This window comes from Podarcis melisellensis (genome assembly GCF_964234715.1).
Source record: "Podarcis melisellensis genome assembly, chromosome: 16".
In the NCBI taxonomy this organism is placed as follows: domain Eukaryota; kingdom Metazoa; phylum Chordata; class Lepidosauria; order Squamata; family Lacertidae; genus Podarcis; species Podarcis melisellensis.
The window spans coordinates 19448566-19464247 of record NC_138533.1 but is presented as its reverse complement, the minus strand read 5'-3'; the positions used below and the strand labels follow the sequence as shown (position 1 = coordinate 19464247).

Genomic DNA, 15682 nt, shown 5'->3' with positions numbered 1-15682 from the left:
TGCTTTTTTTATGCACTTGGGCAAAAAAAAATGAGAGGCACAAATACAAGACACCTGGCTTGAGAGCAGTACATGTGAAAAGGATCTAGGAGTCTTGGTTGACCACAAACTTGACATGAGCCAACAGTGTGACGCGGCAGCTAAAAAAGCCAATGCAATTCTGGGCTGCATCAATAGGAGTATAGCATCTAGATCAAGGGAAGTAATAGTGCCACTGTATTCTGCTCTGGTCAGACCTCACCTGGAGTACTGTGTCCAGTTCTGGGCACCACAGTTCAAGAGGACACTGACAAACTGGAACGTGTCCAGAGGAAGGCAACCAAAATGGTCAAAGGCCTGGAAATGATGCCTTATGAGGAACGGCTAAAGGAGCTGGGCATGTTTAGCCTGGAGAAGAGGAGGTTAAGGGGTGATATGATAGCCATGTTCAAATATATAAAAGGCTGTCACATAGAGGAGGGAGAAAGGTTGTTTTCTGCTGCTCCAGAGAAGCGGACACGGAGCAATGGATCCAAACTACAAGAAAGAAGATTCCACCTAAACATTAGGAAGAACTTCCTGACAGTAAGAGCTGTTCGACAGTGGAATTTGCTGCCAAGGAGTGTGGTGGAGTCTCCTTCTTTGGAGGTCTTTAAGCAGAGGCTTGACAGCCATATGTCAGGAGTGCTCTGATGGTGTTTCCTGCTTGGCAGGGGGTTGGACTCGATGGCCCTTGTGGTCTCTTCCAACTCTATGATTCTATGATTCTATGCTTTTCTTAGCTCCACAGTGGCTGTCATCTGCTTCCTCTGTCAGAGACGGCATGCCTCTGAATGCCAGTCTCTGGGAATCATAAGTGGAGAGAGGTGTCGCACTCGGATCCTGCTTGCAGACTCCTCATTGGGGCATCTGGTTGGCCACTGTGAGAAAAGGACACTGAACCAGATGGACATTTGCTTCGTTAGAAAGTAAAAGGAAAACTGTAAGAACTGGCTCCAGGAGGAATTCCCTTTACAGAGCTACAATTCCTAGAGTGTTCCTCGTCCCGGGGAACTGTAGCTCTGGGAGGGGAAATAGGGATCTCCTAACAAGTCTCAGCACCCTAAATGAACTACAGCTCCCAGAATCCTTTGGGAGAGAGCCACGACTGTATAAGGGGTACCACAGTGCTTTAAAAGTATGGTATGTACGTGGCCTGGAACGAGACTTCTTGCTGAAGGAACGAAAGTGTCCTCTGTACGCCAGACACAAACCACCAAACTTCCCCCTTTTTCCGTACCTGTTGCTGAGAAATCTATTTGTGGAGTCTTAATTACCAAATGCAGCTGTCGGAGAGTGGGGGGTGGGGAGGGAAAGGAGGGGACACTGAAACCAATTAAAGTCTGTATTGACATTTGAATCATGTAATGGAGCCTGTGGGCGGATTCTGCCGCAACTTTCTCCCCACCAGAGAGGCTGCCTCCCCACTTCAGGCAATCCTGCCCACCTACACACATTGCAGGCGAAGCGAGAGAGGGCAAAGGCAATACCTGGGCTCAGATAATAAGCCAGCCCTCCCCCCCCCACCGAAATAAAAGCGGCTCTGAGTGGATCGCAGGTGTTAATTTCATCTGGTTCTCTTGCTAATGACAGGAGCGCCGCAGCTTTTAATTGTTCTTCTTCTCCCGCCCCTGCAGACATCTCGCAGCTTCTGCTCCTGCCTCCCCCTCCTCGCGACACCGGAGGCAGGACCTGCCGCTCTCCAGAAGCCCGTAGGAGGACGGTGTGCAGGGGGTGGGGGGGAGGCCGTGGCAGAACATCTGCCTCGCATGCAGAAGTCCCGGGATCAATCCCAGTGGTCCACCACTGGGCCATAGCCCTTCAATATACCGAGTCAGACCACTAGGCCACCTAGCTTAGCATGGTCACCACAACAGACCTTCCAAGTGTCCCTATTTTCCAGGGACAGTGCCAGATTCACAGAAGCCAGTTTCTGGTTTGACCCCAGAAATGTCCCACTTTTCCTTAGGACGTCCCTATTTTCATCGGAGAAATGTTGGAAGGTATGGAGCTATGCAGCCCCTGAGCCCATGAGATTAGTAGAACAACCTTTAGAAGACACCTGAAGGCAAGGCAGCCCTGTCTAGGGAAGTTCTTTGATGTTTTATTATGTTTTTCATATATGTTGGAAGCCGCCCAGAGTGCCTGGGGAAACCCAATCAGATGGGCAGGGTATAAATAATATAATTATCATCATCATTATTATTATTATGGAATAGAACACCCCTATTTTCAACAGAGAAATGTTGGAGGGTATGCAACCCCCAGGACCTCCAGTTAGAGACAGGAAGGAGCCCTGCCTGAAACCCCAGGAAGCTGCTGCCAATCAGTGTAGACAATAATGAGCTAGATGAACCACTGGCCCAACTCAGGTCCTGTCTGAATTTAAGCAGTCTCTTGCCACTACCAACAGCCGCGGGTTCCTTCAAAGAATCTTGGGAAGTGTAGTTTGTTAAGGGCACTGAGAGTTGTTTGGGGGTTCCATTCGCCATGCAGAGCTACAATTTTCAGAGCACAGGCAATGATCGATTTACCTGTATCCAATTGACAAGTGACGGTGCACACAAGCATGGCACCGAACCCGGAAGTGACCATAAAATGTCACTAAAAGGGCAGAACAGGGAAGAACGCTTTATGCGGGCCCCGTCAACATGCGCAGGGGTCCGGAATGTAACCCCCGCACAAAACGAGGCCTGTTATCTAATCATTTCTCCCCAGGGAACGGATTTTTCCCTGGAAGCAAGTAACTCAGAAAGGAGCCCTAAACTTGCGCTATATCTCTCTATATTTCTGGAAGCGGCTTTTGCATCATGTGAAAGCTGAGAAATAACCAGTGCTTTTCTTCTAGAAAGGAAGAAAAAGATGTGTGTACTGCATTCCCTTGAGCATCCCCCAGGAAAAAAAAAAACCACTGGATATAATGCAGAAATTAGCAGTTCGGGAAATGTCAGGAAACTGCGATAAACGGCAGTGTGAATGCACCCAATATCCAGTTTGGGTTCATCTCTGGTTTCCTTTCTGACAAGCAAAACAGGACCCAATAATCCACTGGGCGCATAAGGGAATGCGAAATGTGAATGAGATAGGGCAGAGCTTTCTCCAGAGACATTTTCCCTGCTCATGTTTCCACACCACACTCTAGCACAAGGTCCACTTGGCAAACGAGATCTTTCCTGCCCCGCCCTGCAAGGCCTCCTCTGCATTCCTCATCGTCACGGCCCATCTCACGGGCAATGGGGCAACTGCGAACCCAACTGTGAGGCTGTCCCAGCCCACCCCTCTGAGAGCGTCTGCAAATCAGGTCCACAACGAGGCTTCGGAAGGGCATGCACATCAACTCCAAAGGAAGGCGCGGCGGAAATTAATGAGTCAAGGAATGGAATTAGTCCGTCTGGCCTGGCCTTCCGTGAGGAGGTTCAGATCATTGAGCAGATGGTCTGTAATAAAAAAATGGCACCAATGCAAACAGGGAGGAGGAGGGAAACCCTCCACCTGTGTTTTCCTTATGAAACAAGCGGCACCGTTTTCTGACGTTTCCAGAGGAGTGCTAGCCTTCTACAGGAGTGGGGGAGGAAGTCTTGTGGCACTTGTCAGCATCTGTGCATCTCGAGAGACAATGGAGTGCACCTCCACTGTATCAGCAGCACTGAAGTGACCTCTCCAGGACACAAACCTGGGCAATGTATCTGTGGGTCCTGGACAGCCCAGATGACAAGACCCCACTCTCAGCCTCGCTGATGTGGTCCAAAGGAAAGCAGAGCAATACGTTTGGCACTAGCTTGGCTGCAAGAGTTGCTTGAAGGAGGCACACAAGGCGCCATCCAACCATCTTAGGGACTACACTCTGGATTTGGTCCACATCCAAAAGATTCCTGCATTGCAGGGGGTTAGCCATCATGGTCCCTTCCAATGCTACAATTCTACGATCCAATCCGGGCATGCCAGCCCCCACCTCCTTAGTCTCAGGGTCACTCTTGTCAATCTCAGCAGGGAAGAGGATGGGGACAAACCTGGAATCGCCTGTCTCTATCTCCACCTACTGTAAAGGCTCACCACTCCAACTTCTGCCCTACCAGTTCCCTTGGGCACCAACCACCATTGGTGGCAACAACAGCTCTGCCTGGGAGGGCAGGCTATCTTGCACCATCCCTGGATTCATTCTTTTATCTTGCAGAACAGCTGCCTTTTTCTTTCTTTCTTGTTTTACATCGAAGGGTGGAACAGCAAGGTCCGCTCATCCCATCTGAGTAGAAACCCAAGATTCAGATGTGCCATTACTTGGCTTGCCCATCGTTGACTCTTGCGCCACCTGCAGTTGAACCTCCTTCTGCCTTACTCGTCTCACCAACCACTGCTGGATAATCAATACAATTACAGTGCTACCTCGGGTTACATACGCTTCAGGTTACAGACTCTGCTAACCCAGAAATAGTACCTCGGGTTAAGAACTTTGCTTCAGGATGAGAACAGAAATTGTGCTCCAGCGGCGCGGTGGCAGCAGGAGGCCCCGTTGGCTAAAGTGGTGCTTCAGGTTAAGAACAGTTTCAGGTTAAGAACGGATGTCCGGAATGCATTAAGTACTTAACCTGAGGCACCACTGTACTAAAACAATAAAAACTAAAGTTTGTTGGATCTGGAGACAAAGCGAGGCAAGGCGATTGCTGAGTCACTCTCGCAAGTGCTTTCCATCAGTGGATGAGTAACCTGTTGAGAAACTTTGGTGGCAAATCTAGGGAGGTATGGAAACTCCTTGCTGGAGGAGAAGGGGGAGCCTCTCATACATAACTCCGCTGCCTCTTCTTTTTCTGCTAAGGCACAGCACCTGTTGCTATTGAGCAGAAGCCACCTGCGAGATCTTTTCAAATCCTCGCCGGGTTATTTTCTTACAGTTTCTTTAGCGCTGTAAGAGGCAAAGAAAAGACCTCAAAGGAGGCAAGGATTATAGCAACGCCTCTGCTTTGCCCATCCAGGGGGTGGGGGGAGTGGGGGTGGGAATACGATGTTTTTCCCGAGGTTCCTATTGACCCGGAGCCTCATCGAGACTCATGTTTAAGAGGCATAGCAAGTAAAAAAAGAAAGAAAAGAAACACAGGCTTCTTTTTTGTGAGATGTGCTGCCTGATTTGCTCTTGAAGTAGGCCCTTCATAAATCAGGTCGTTTACCCAGGCACGCTCCGCTTTATAAATGGAAATTTGCATCTGTTAACCGCAAAGCCAGCTCCGGCAACCTGCGTGAACTATGCCGTGGCTTAGACAAGCACCGCACACAAGGTTCCCGGCACCGTTTAATCTGCCAATTAGAAGCACCTGGGCAGATGCGCTCCTTTGTATACGGGTGATCCTCTACCCGCGAGGAGTGCTAATATACCAGAGCAGCTTTTTTGCCCCCTGCTTCATTGAATGTGGCACTTCTATTTCCCATCCCGCTCCCATAAAAACCTAAGAAGAGTCCAGCTTCCTCTTCTTATCACAGTGGCCAATGAGATGCCTAAAGGAAGCCCATAAGGAAAACCTGAGCACAACAACACTCTCCCCACTTGTGATTCTGAGCAACTGGTATTCAGGGGCGTAGGGTTGCCATCTTTCAAAAAGTAAAAAAAACAGGACTCCCAGGAAGTTCTTGAGCTTTTTTAAAACAAACCCCAAAGTTCAGAACTTCCCCCAGGACATTAATTCCGCCTTTGAGATCCCAGTAAGAGTAATGTCCGGGAAAATCTGGACATAAAAAAGGTAAAAGTAATGGACCACTGGACGGTTAAGTCCAGCCAAATGCTAGGGTTGCGGCGCTCATTTCGCTTTCAGGACGAGGGAGCCGGTGTTTGTCCACAGACAACTTTCTGAGTCATGTGGCCAGCAGGACTAAACAGCTTCTGGTGCAATGGAACACCGTGATGGAAACTAGAGCGCACGGAAACACGGTTTACCTTCCCGCCACAGCGGTACCTGTTTATCTACCTGCACTGGCATGCCTTCAAACTGCTAGGTTGGCAGGAGCGGGGATAGAGCAATGGGAGCTCACCCTGTTGTGGGGATTCAAAGCGCCGACCTTCTGACTGGCAAGCCCAAGAGGCTCAGTGATTTAGACCACAGTGCCACCCATGTCCCAGTATGGCAGCCCTCACATAGTAGCCATGGATAGCCTTCATGAATATATCTAATCCTATTAACAACAACAACAACAACAAAATCCTGACTGCTGGATCCTATCTGGTCACGTATCCTCTTCTAACAGTGACCACCCCACAAGGAGGACCCAAATGCAAGTCTCCCCACTTGCGATTCTAGTAACTGATATTCAGGGGAATATACTGCCTCCGGCAGTAGAGGTGCCACACCATCTTGCTGTGTTCGCATGCCAACTTTATCCTTGGCTCTTGTGGACAACTCCTGGTGAAGCCAGGTGTTGAGCCGAGTGCCAGAGGTGGTGGGCATGCAGGGCCGTCTTTACCTGGGGGTGCAAGGGGTGTGGGGCACCCGGGTACCGAATTCTGGGGAGTGGCAAATGTATACCTACTGTATACCGGTCCCTCTTGATTGGCGGCAGTGAAAAGCAATGGAGCGAAAGTCCCCACCCCCTCCCCCATCACTCTGTTACTCTGTAGCGCCAAATGTTCCCGACGAGTCAGGAAACAAAAGCTCAACAACTTTGAGTTCGCTCCTCCCCAAAAAAGCTCACTAAAAGTTCATTTGGGGGTGGCTTCACTAAATTTGGGGGCGCTGGGCAGATCTTTGCACCCCGTGGTGCCCTGTGGGCATGGGACAGCAGGTTAGCCTAACTTGGTCATTTACTCGCTTTCGCTTCCAGCCAAAGTTCTGGGCCTGCGCTCTCCAACTCCAGCCCAGTCCACTGCATCGTGAACCACTGGCCTGAGGAAAGTTAAGCTTTCAAAGCAAGCAACTTTTCTAACAGCGTTCCTGCTCTCAGAGGGCTTGGGGTAATATGAATGGCTTTTAAGTATGCATGGAAAAAGCATCTCATTTTAGAGATGTTTATAGCACTCCTCCGCCACTGTCAACATCCCCCCACCCTCCCAGGGAAACGGGCCATTTCAAAGGCTGGAGGAATTTGCGGTGAGTGTGAAGATTGCTCAGCCAAGCAAGCCCAATCCCAAATTGCTTTGCAGGAAAGGCTCCTCTGTTTATCTGCGTGAGCTGGAGGTGGCGGGGGGGGGGGGAATATGAAGGAAGCTACCAAGTCCATTGCAACCTGCGAAGGAACAAGGGCAGGGGGCCGGAGTGACGGCCCTCCAGCATTTTCCAATTGGGTGCAAAGGGAGCCGAACGCAGCACTTCTCAAGAGAGCAGGACGTCAGAGCTCTTTGCTGTCTCTGGAATGAGGTAGCTGAGTCTGATTCACGCAAGGGAAGGCTTGCAAAAGTCAAAGGTGGGTTTTTGGAAACAAACAGAGGCCAACCGGCTGCAAATTAGCTACTGAGCAAAGTTCAGAGTGTTGGTGTATAAAGCATAGCCCCATACAAAGCTACCTCAGGATGTGATTTGCAAATACAAATATACACCGCAGTGACTATAAATCCAGAGATTCTCACTCAGGGGTAAGCCAGCAAGGGGTGTAATCCTGACACTGCTGGCCTCCTGCCCCATCCAGGAAGGTCAAGGGTGATGGGAGTTGTAGTCCAGCAACATTGGGGGGGGCTGTGTTGCCCACCTCTGTTCCAAATGGATGTACATCTATCCCTTTAAAAACATTCATTCACATTTTATAAATTTTTTCTTGATCCTAGAGTTGGGGGAGGTGAACCTCTGCACCCTTGTACTGTGGTTTAAGCAAACATCTGTGGACCGTGGGGATTCCAGTAAAGGAAAAGAAGACGAGGCGTGACTAAACACAGCTAACCCCATCTTACGTCTGATTTCGAGCTAGAGGCCACAGCAGTGTACTGGCCAAGCACAGCAAGCGTCCAGGATAAGCTGGTAGTGGTCAGGACCACGGACAGCTCTCTCCTTGACGCAAAGCAAACTGACCAGAAAACAAGTTGGATGTCAGAATCGTAGAATTGTTGCATCTGCAATAGCCTGGATCAAGGGTGCCCAACATGGTGCCCTGCAGATGTTACTGGATTCCAACTCCTACAGCCCCAGCCAGCAAGGTCAATGGGTATAAACAATGCGAACCATAGTCCAACAGCATCAGAAGGGCACCAGGTTGGCTATCCCTGCCCTAAAAGAAGCCTGCGCAGAACAACAACATTCCTACCCACTCTTCCCCCCACCCCAGGAACTATAAGCAAAAACAAGCACGAACTGGATTAAAGTTCAATGGAAGTACTTCTAATGGCAGGAAGGAGAAAAGTCTCTCCTAGCCAAGGAGTGTAGGAAAGACATCTGCTGTCACGTGCCTTCTGACTTTCTGTGGAGGTGCCTTTGCAGGGAAAATGAGAGTCTGGGAATAAGACTTTTCCTCTCCATCTTCTCTATCGGCACACACGCTTGCCTAGCTCTGCTCGCTACTAAACACAGGCATGATGGACATTATTTAAACAGCAGCATGTTTTTGACGGCAGCCCTTGGCACCTGGTACACAAGATAAAGTCGGGTTAATGTTTCCCAAGCTGAAGAGAAGGCTAGGAGCAAGCCATTTAGAGACACAGTGCATCCTTAGCAGAAGGAACCTCTCGCATTTGGGGGGGCACAAAGATGCGCCCGTGACTCACTCACAGAAGAGGTGAGGGTCACCTTACCTTATCTGCTCCCTGCACACCATGGGAAACTAGTCAACTCCTTTGCTTTGCATCTTTTGGTGGGGGGATGTGCTTATAATTGGCTCGGCGAGGTCTAGTAACATGGAAAGCATATTTGACTCCTTCCTTTCCCTTTGAAGGCTCCTAATATATTCTACGTTATTAGCAGCCTTTGGAATATTAGGAGGAGGAAGGTATTGGGGAAGGAAGGCAGGGACCTTGCCTTTAGAGATGAACCTTTTGATTAGAAAACCTTGCTTAGTTCAAATCTGTCCTCTGGCTAAAGGGAGGGAGGGAGGGAGGGAGTTAGTTAGTTGAAACAGCATGATAGGTCCACATTTATTCACTGGCACAGATGCATCATATTACCGCCTCAAAAAGTGATACAGAGGCATAGTTATTTCTAAACCACAGAATGCCCAAATAGAGCCACATATCATAGGAAGTTAAGAGTAGGAAATTCAACAATATCTGGAGAAGGTTGTAGCTCAGGGATTAGAGAACATAAGAAGAGCCTCCTGGATCAGGCCAATGGCCCATCTAGTCCAGCATCCTGCTCTCACAGTGGCTAACCAGTTGCCTGTGGGAAACCAGCAAGCAGGATTCAGGCACAAGAGCCGATTCCCCTCCTGTGGTTTCCAGCAATTGGTGTTCAAAGGCAGTGTTGCCTCCAATGGTGGAGGTAGAGCCGAGCCATCAGGGCTAATAGCCCTCAATAGCATCATCCTCCATGAATTAGTTCAACCCTCTTTTAAAGCCATCCACGTTGGTGGCCCTCAGTACCTCCAGTGGGAGTGAGTTCCATAGTTTTACTGTGGGTTGCATGGTGAAGTGCTTTATTTTCTCCGCCCTGAGTCTGTCAACATTCAGATTCCTTGAATGTCGACAAAAGTTCTAATGTTGTCAGAGAGGGAGGGGGAAAAAATTATCTGTTCACTCTCTCCATGCCATGCGCAACCTTATAAACCTGTTATCATGCCACCTTTCACTTGCCTTTTTCTCTGGATGCAGTGCACCTGCTTTGCATCCAGAAAGCTCCAGGTTTAATCCCCAGCATCTCCAGGTAGGGCAGGGGGAGATCCCTCTCTGGAAGACTGGAAAGGCACAAGAGCAGACTGCGTAGCTTTGGACTACACATGGAACAGCACCCAGAGAATGAATTTCATATTTCCTTATGGGGAAAATCCATAGCTCAGTGAAAGAGAGTCTTTCTTGCCTGCCTTAGGTCCCAGGTTCAATCCCCAGGATATCCAGGTAGACCACTGAAATCCTGGAGAGCTGCTGCCAGTCACTACAGACACTACTAAAAAGGTAAAGGACCCCTGGATGGTTATGTCCACTCAAAGGCAACTATGGGGTTGTGGTGCTCATCTCGCTTTCAGGCTGAAGAAGCTGGTGTTTGTCCACAGACAGCTTTCTGGGTCATGTGGCCAGCATGGCTAAACTGCTTCTGGTGCAACGGAACACTGTGATGGAAACCAGAGTGCAAGGAAACACCGTTTACCTTCCCGCCGGAGCGGTACCTATTTATCTACTTGCACTGGCGTGCTTTCGAGCTGCTAGGTTGGCAGGAGCTGGGACAGAGCAATGGGAGGTCACCCCGTCGTGGGGATTCGAACCACCAACCTTCTGATCGGCAAGCCCAAGAGTCTCAGTGGTTTAGACCACAGCACCACCTTTTTTGGTGCCGGAATTAAGATCGCCGGAAGAAATATCAACAACCTCAGATATGCAGATGACACAACCGTGATGGCAGAAAGTGAGGAGGAATTAAAGAACCTTTTAATGAGGGTGAAAGAGGAGAGTGCAAAATATGGTCTGAAGCTCAACGTCAAAAAGACGAAGATCATGGCCACTGGGCCCATCACCTCCTGGCAAATAGAAGGGGAAGAAATGGAGGCAGTGAGCGATTTTACTTTCTTGGGCTCCATGATCACTGCAGATGATGAAAGCAGTCACGAAATTAAAAAACGACTGCTACTTGGGAGAAAGGCGATGGCAAACCTAGACAGCATCTTAAAAAGCAGAGACATCACCTTGCCAACAAAGTCCGTATAGTTAAAGCCATGGTTTTCCTAGTAGTGATGTATGGAAGTGAGAGCTGGACCATAAAGAAGGCTGGTCGACGAAGAATTGATGCTTTTGAATTATGGTGCTGGAGGAGACTCTTGAGAGTCCCATGGACTGCAAGAAGATCAAACGTATCCATTCTTAAGGAAATCAGCCCTGAGTGCTCACTGGAAGGACAGATCGTGAAGCTGAGGCTCCAATACTTTGGCCACCTCATGAGAAGAGAAGACTCCCTGGAAAAAACCCTGATGTTGGGAAAGATGGAAAGCACAAGGAGAAGGGGACGACAGAGGACGAGATGGTTGGACAGTGTCTTCGAAGCTACAAACATGAGTCTGACCAAACTGCGGGAAGCAGTGAAAGACAGAAGTGCCTGGCGTGCTCTGGTCCATGGGGTCGGACACGACTAAACGACTAAACAACAACAACAACAACAACCTTTTTTAGACACTACCACACTAGATGGGCAGATGGTCCGATTTGATATAAGGGAGCTTCCCATGTGGACTCTCCTTCATTGGAGGCTTTTAAAACAGGTTGGCTGTCCATCTGCCTGGGATACTTTAGCAGCAGTTCCTGCATTGCAGGGGGTTGGACCAGGTGATCCTTGGGGTCCCTTCCAACTCTAGAATTCTATGGTTCTATGTCCCCCCCCCCCGCCATGCAAATTCACCCTTTCCAGCCTTGGCCGCAGGATGGAAGTTCTGCAAGATGCACAGCAGAAATTTCAGGTGTCTCCAGCCCTATCATTTTCCTCATCTCCCCCACCGCTTGCCTCCCACCACACTCGCCAGCTGTCAGAATGAAATGGCGTCTCCCCAGAGGAGGATGTGTGCTCATTTAATGTATATATTAATAAGTATATTGACTTTCTCTCCCCCCCCCCACCGGTTGTCAGTCTCCATCAAGATTTATTCCCCCTTCACGGCCCCTTATTGACTGAGGAAAAGAGTATTCCCACAGGTCAATCAATCCTGATCCAGACCATGGACGGGAGTCAATAGCTATTTATTATATGATATATGGGCTTCATTACTTTAAGCGCTATTAAAGGGGGAACATGGCAGAAGACTGTAAGACGGGAAGCAGAGCGGGAGATGTCCAAGCTCAAAGCCAGAAGGCGAGGGGAGACTTGGGGGAGACCTGCGTAGAGAAACCAACGTGAACAAGGAGGATGGGGGGGGCGAACTGCCTGAGGTGGGGGGGGATGTGAGCAAGGTGCTCAACAGCTCATTGTCACCTTTTGGTCTGGCAAACAGCAGCAAAGTTATGCAATTTTGACCACCATCCTTACTGTTCTCAGGAGCCGACTGCAACATGCATCATCACTTCGCTGGGTTCAAAATGCAGTGAGCCAGCCTTACTGCCCATTCTGTAGAGAGGGGCTCTAGTGTGTTGGTCCCAAGTCCTGCCCCAACTGCAGCCCTGTGGAGCAAGTCCCCTCATTATCCTTTAGACAGGGACGGATCTACAGTGCTACCTCAGGTTACAGAGGCTTCAGGTGACAGACTCCACTAACCCAGGAATAGTACCTCGGGTTAAGAACTTTGCTTCAGGATGAGAACGGAAATTGTGTGGCAGCAGCTTGCGTGGCAGTGGGAAGCCCCATTAGCTAAAGTGATTAGCTAATGAATTACCGTATTTTTTGCTCTATAAGACTCACTTTTCCCCTCCTAAAAAATAAGGGGAAATGTGTGTGCATCTTATGGAGCGAATGCAGGCTGCGCAGCCATCCCAGAAACCAGAACAGCAAGAGGGATTGCTGCTTTCACTGTGCTGTGATCCCTCTTGCTGTTCTGGCTTCTGAGATTCAGAATATTTTTTTTCTTGTTTTCCTCCTCCAAAAACTAGATGCGTCTTGTGGTCTGATGCGTCTTATAGAGTTCTTAACCTGAGGTACCACTGTACTATGAAATAAATGAAGCTTCAGCTTCAGGGTTACCTAACCCTAGAGGGGCCTCAGAAGCAACTTTAACCCACATTGCTTACAATTTTTGGGGTCTATTAGACTCAATTTGAGTTGCACATCTCAAATCAATCTTGTTTTGTTTTGTTTTGTTTTATATATTTCAACAACCCCAAAGTTTGAGAGTCAGCAGCACAGGCGTTGCAAAGGGAAGGTGTCACAGTAAGTTGGCTGTTCTGCACTTAATTTCTTTACGCATATTGTCTCTAGAAAATGACATTGCAAGGAAACTCTCATATAATGAAACTGTATGTGAACAGGTTGCTAGAAAAAGCAGAAAAAACGAGTATTTTGTAAAATATGCTTCGTGTAATATGAGATAACCCAGTAAAACAATTTTAATCAAATTCTGAGATGCAGCAGTTAATTAAAAAAATAAAATCTGTGGTGATCTGTTGTGGAACAACCCCATTGATGAAGATAACAGTGGTTACTCAGACCTCGTAGCTGGTTGTGAAGGGGCCCCCATAGCAGTTTAAGCTTCACAACCCCGCAAATGTAGGTCCACCAATGCCTTTAGTTTGTGGGGAAGAGCTGTGGCTCATTGGCAGGGCACCTGCTTTGTATGCAGAAGGTTCCACCTTCAACCCCCAGCATCTCCAGGTAGGGCTGGGGGGACTCCTTGGCTGAAACCTCAGAGAGCTGCTGCCAATCAGTGCAGGCAATACTGAACTAGGTGGACCAATGGTCTGGTTTGACGTAAGGCAGCTTCCTATGTTACTATGCTTTAAAGGAAGGGCTGTAGCTCCATGGTGGGGGGTTGTGTGATGAAGAAGGGTCTGAAGTTCTGGAAAGCTGCCTTCAGTCCACGTAGACCATAATGAGCTATGGTCAGGCTCAGTATAAGGCAAGTTTCTATGTCCCTATGTTTAGAGATCTCCTTGTGGCTAACCTCAAATCGTCCCAGGAAGCTTTTCCATGGATCTCTCTTTCGTCCAGGAGAGTGCACACTGCTCTTTTTAAAGTGTGCTCCTAACCCATGGATGCAAACAGAGGGGCATCCCAACCTCTGCTTAAAAACCTCCAAATGGTCTCCCCTTCATCGGTCAAGGATACTTTAGCTCTTGTTCCTGCCTTGCAGGGGGTTGGACTAGATGACCCTTGGGGTCCCTTCTGACTCTAGCATCTATGACAGGAGCAGAGCTCTTTAGGCTTACATAGATCTCTTCTCCTTGCTCCCTTGCCCTTGGAAGTTTCCCCATCCCAGTTTTCATGGGCAAACACAACCGAAAGTCATTGCGTTCAGGAGGAAAAGAGACTTACACAGGATGAGCAGGTAGAAAGCAAAAATGCACACACAGTCAGCACATCTCTTGAAGCGTTAGCAATTCCAAAGTGGCATCGCTTAAACCTCTAGCTCCAGAGACACCAGGAATTCCAAACTGCTTTGTTTTGTTTTTTTCCCAATCTGCAGCCATGTTTAAAAGTGCCTCTTTTCTGGGATCTCTTCACCCACTCCCTTGCAGCCAGATTTGGCAAGTCCGTTTCAGGGCCTCTTCCCACCAGGCCTGCAGCCAGACATATTGGAGTGCGGTGGCTTAATGAGGTGGAAAATCTTTGCGGAGTTGCTTCTTAAGTGAGCAGTTGGCATAGATATTGCCTGCATGCTTTTCATGAGGTCTGCACGACTAAAATGAGACTTACCCTCACCTCTTAAGAAAAAGCAAGATAGAAATTCAGAACAGGGGCCTGGTAGTATATCCCTGGCAGGATATACTGTACCCACAGCTCCCCTCCACCCCCACTGTTGCTCTGCAAGTGGGTGCAGAATTGCCTGTGCAAAGCAGGGCGAGACAAGCCAGCCTGGATTGTCTATTAATTGGGATTCGTTCTCAGCAGCAAAGTCAAATCAAGCTACTAAAGGGAGGCTTGAATAATAGCACAGCATGGCTCATAACAAGACATTAGGAGACATGTCCTCCAATAAAATACTGATTTGCAGGCACAGTACTGAGTCTTGCACATTGCTACTGTTCCGGCAGGACTTGCACACCAGGGGGGAAAAGCCCCCAACCCTCTGTTCTAGAATCCTTTGCACTGTGGCAAGTTTACCTGATTTGCACTAATTTGGCCTTAAATGCTGCGGTATGATCAAAATCATTTAGTAGATCACCATGGGGTGATGAGCCAGTGCGGCGTAGGGGTTAGGGTGTTTCACTAGGACACAGGAGACTAGGGTTTGAATTGCTACTCAGCCATGAGGCTCACTGGGCATAGCTGTCAACATTTCCCTTTTCTTGCGAGGAATCCTATTCGGAATAAGGGCATTTCCCTTTTAAAAAGGGAAACGTTGACAGCTATGTCACTGGGTGACCTTAGGCCAGTCACTAATCTGCCTCACGGTGCTGTTGTGGGGATTAAATGAGGAGCCAGATAAAACTATGTACACCACCGTGGGCTTCTTGGAGCAAGGATGGAATACCAATCCAATAAATCGCTCAGTAAATCAATGAGTTCCCACGATGCAGATTACAATGATTTAAAAATACATTATTAAAATATGTTGAAACAAACTACAGTCAAGAGAATAGGGTGGATCCATATCTATCATCTATCTATCTATCTATCATCTATCTATCTATCTATCTATCTATCTATCTATCTATCTATCATCTATCTATCTATCTATCATCTATCTATCATCTATCTATCATCTATCTATCTATCATCTATCTATCTATCATCTATCTATCTATCATCTATCTATCTATCTATCATCTATCTATCTAAGTTCATAAAAATGCAAGGCTGTCATGCCACAGTTTGTGTGGCTGCCGATCATGTAAGAAAGTTAGTGCTACAATATTATAGCAATAGTTCCCAAGAGCCACAAACACCCACACCCCGAGATCTGCCATCACACAAGTTCCCTCGATGTTCAACCGATAATGTGCAGCACATCTAATAAAATTATTTCCATGTCGTTAAAA

At 48.2% G+C, this 15682-nt stretch overlaps 1 protein-coding gene across 1 annotated transcript in view; it reads right to left on the bottom strand.

The window, feature by feature from the left end:
* KSR2 (kinase suppressor of ras 2) overlaps positions 1–15682 on the bottom strand; it is a gene marked incomplete at its 3' end in the record, with an annotated part of 186466 nt that overhangs the window by 24817 nt on the left and 145967 nt on the right. The gene's annotated exons all lie outside the window — the stretch shown is intronic.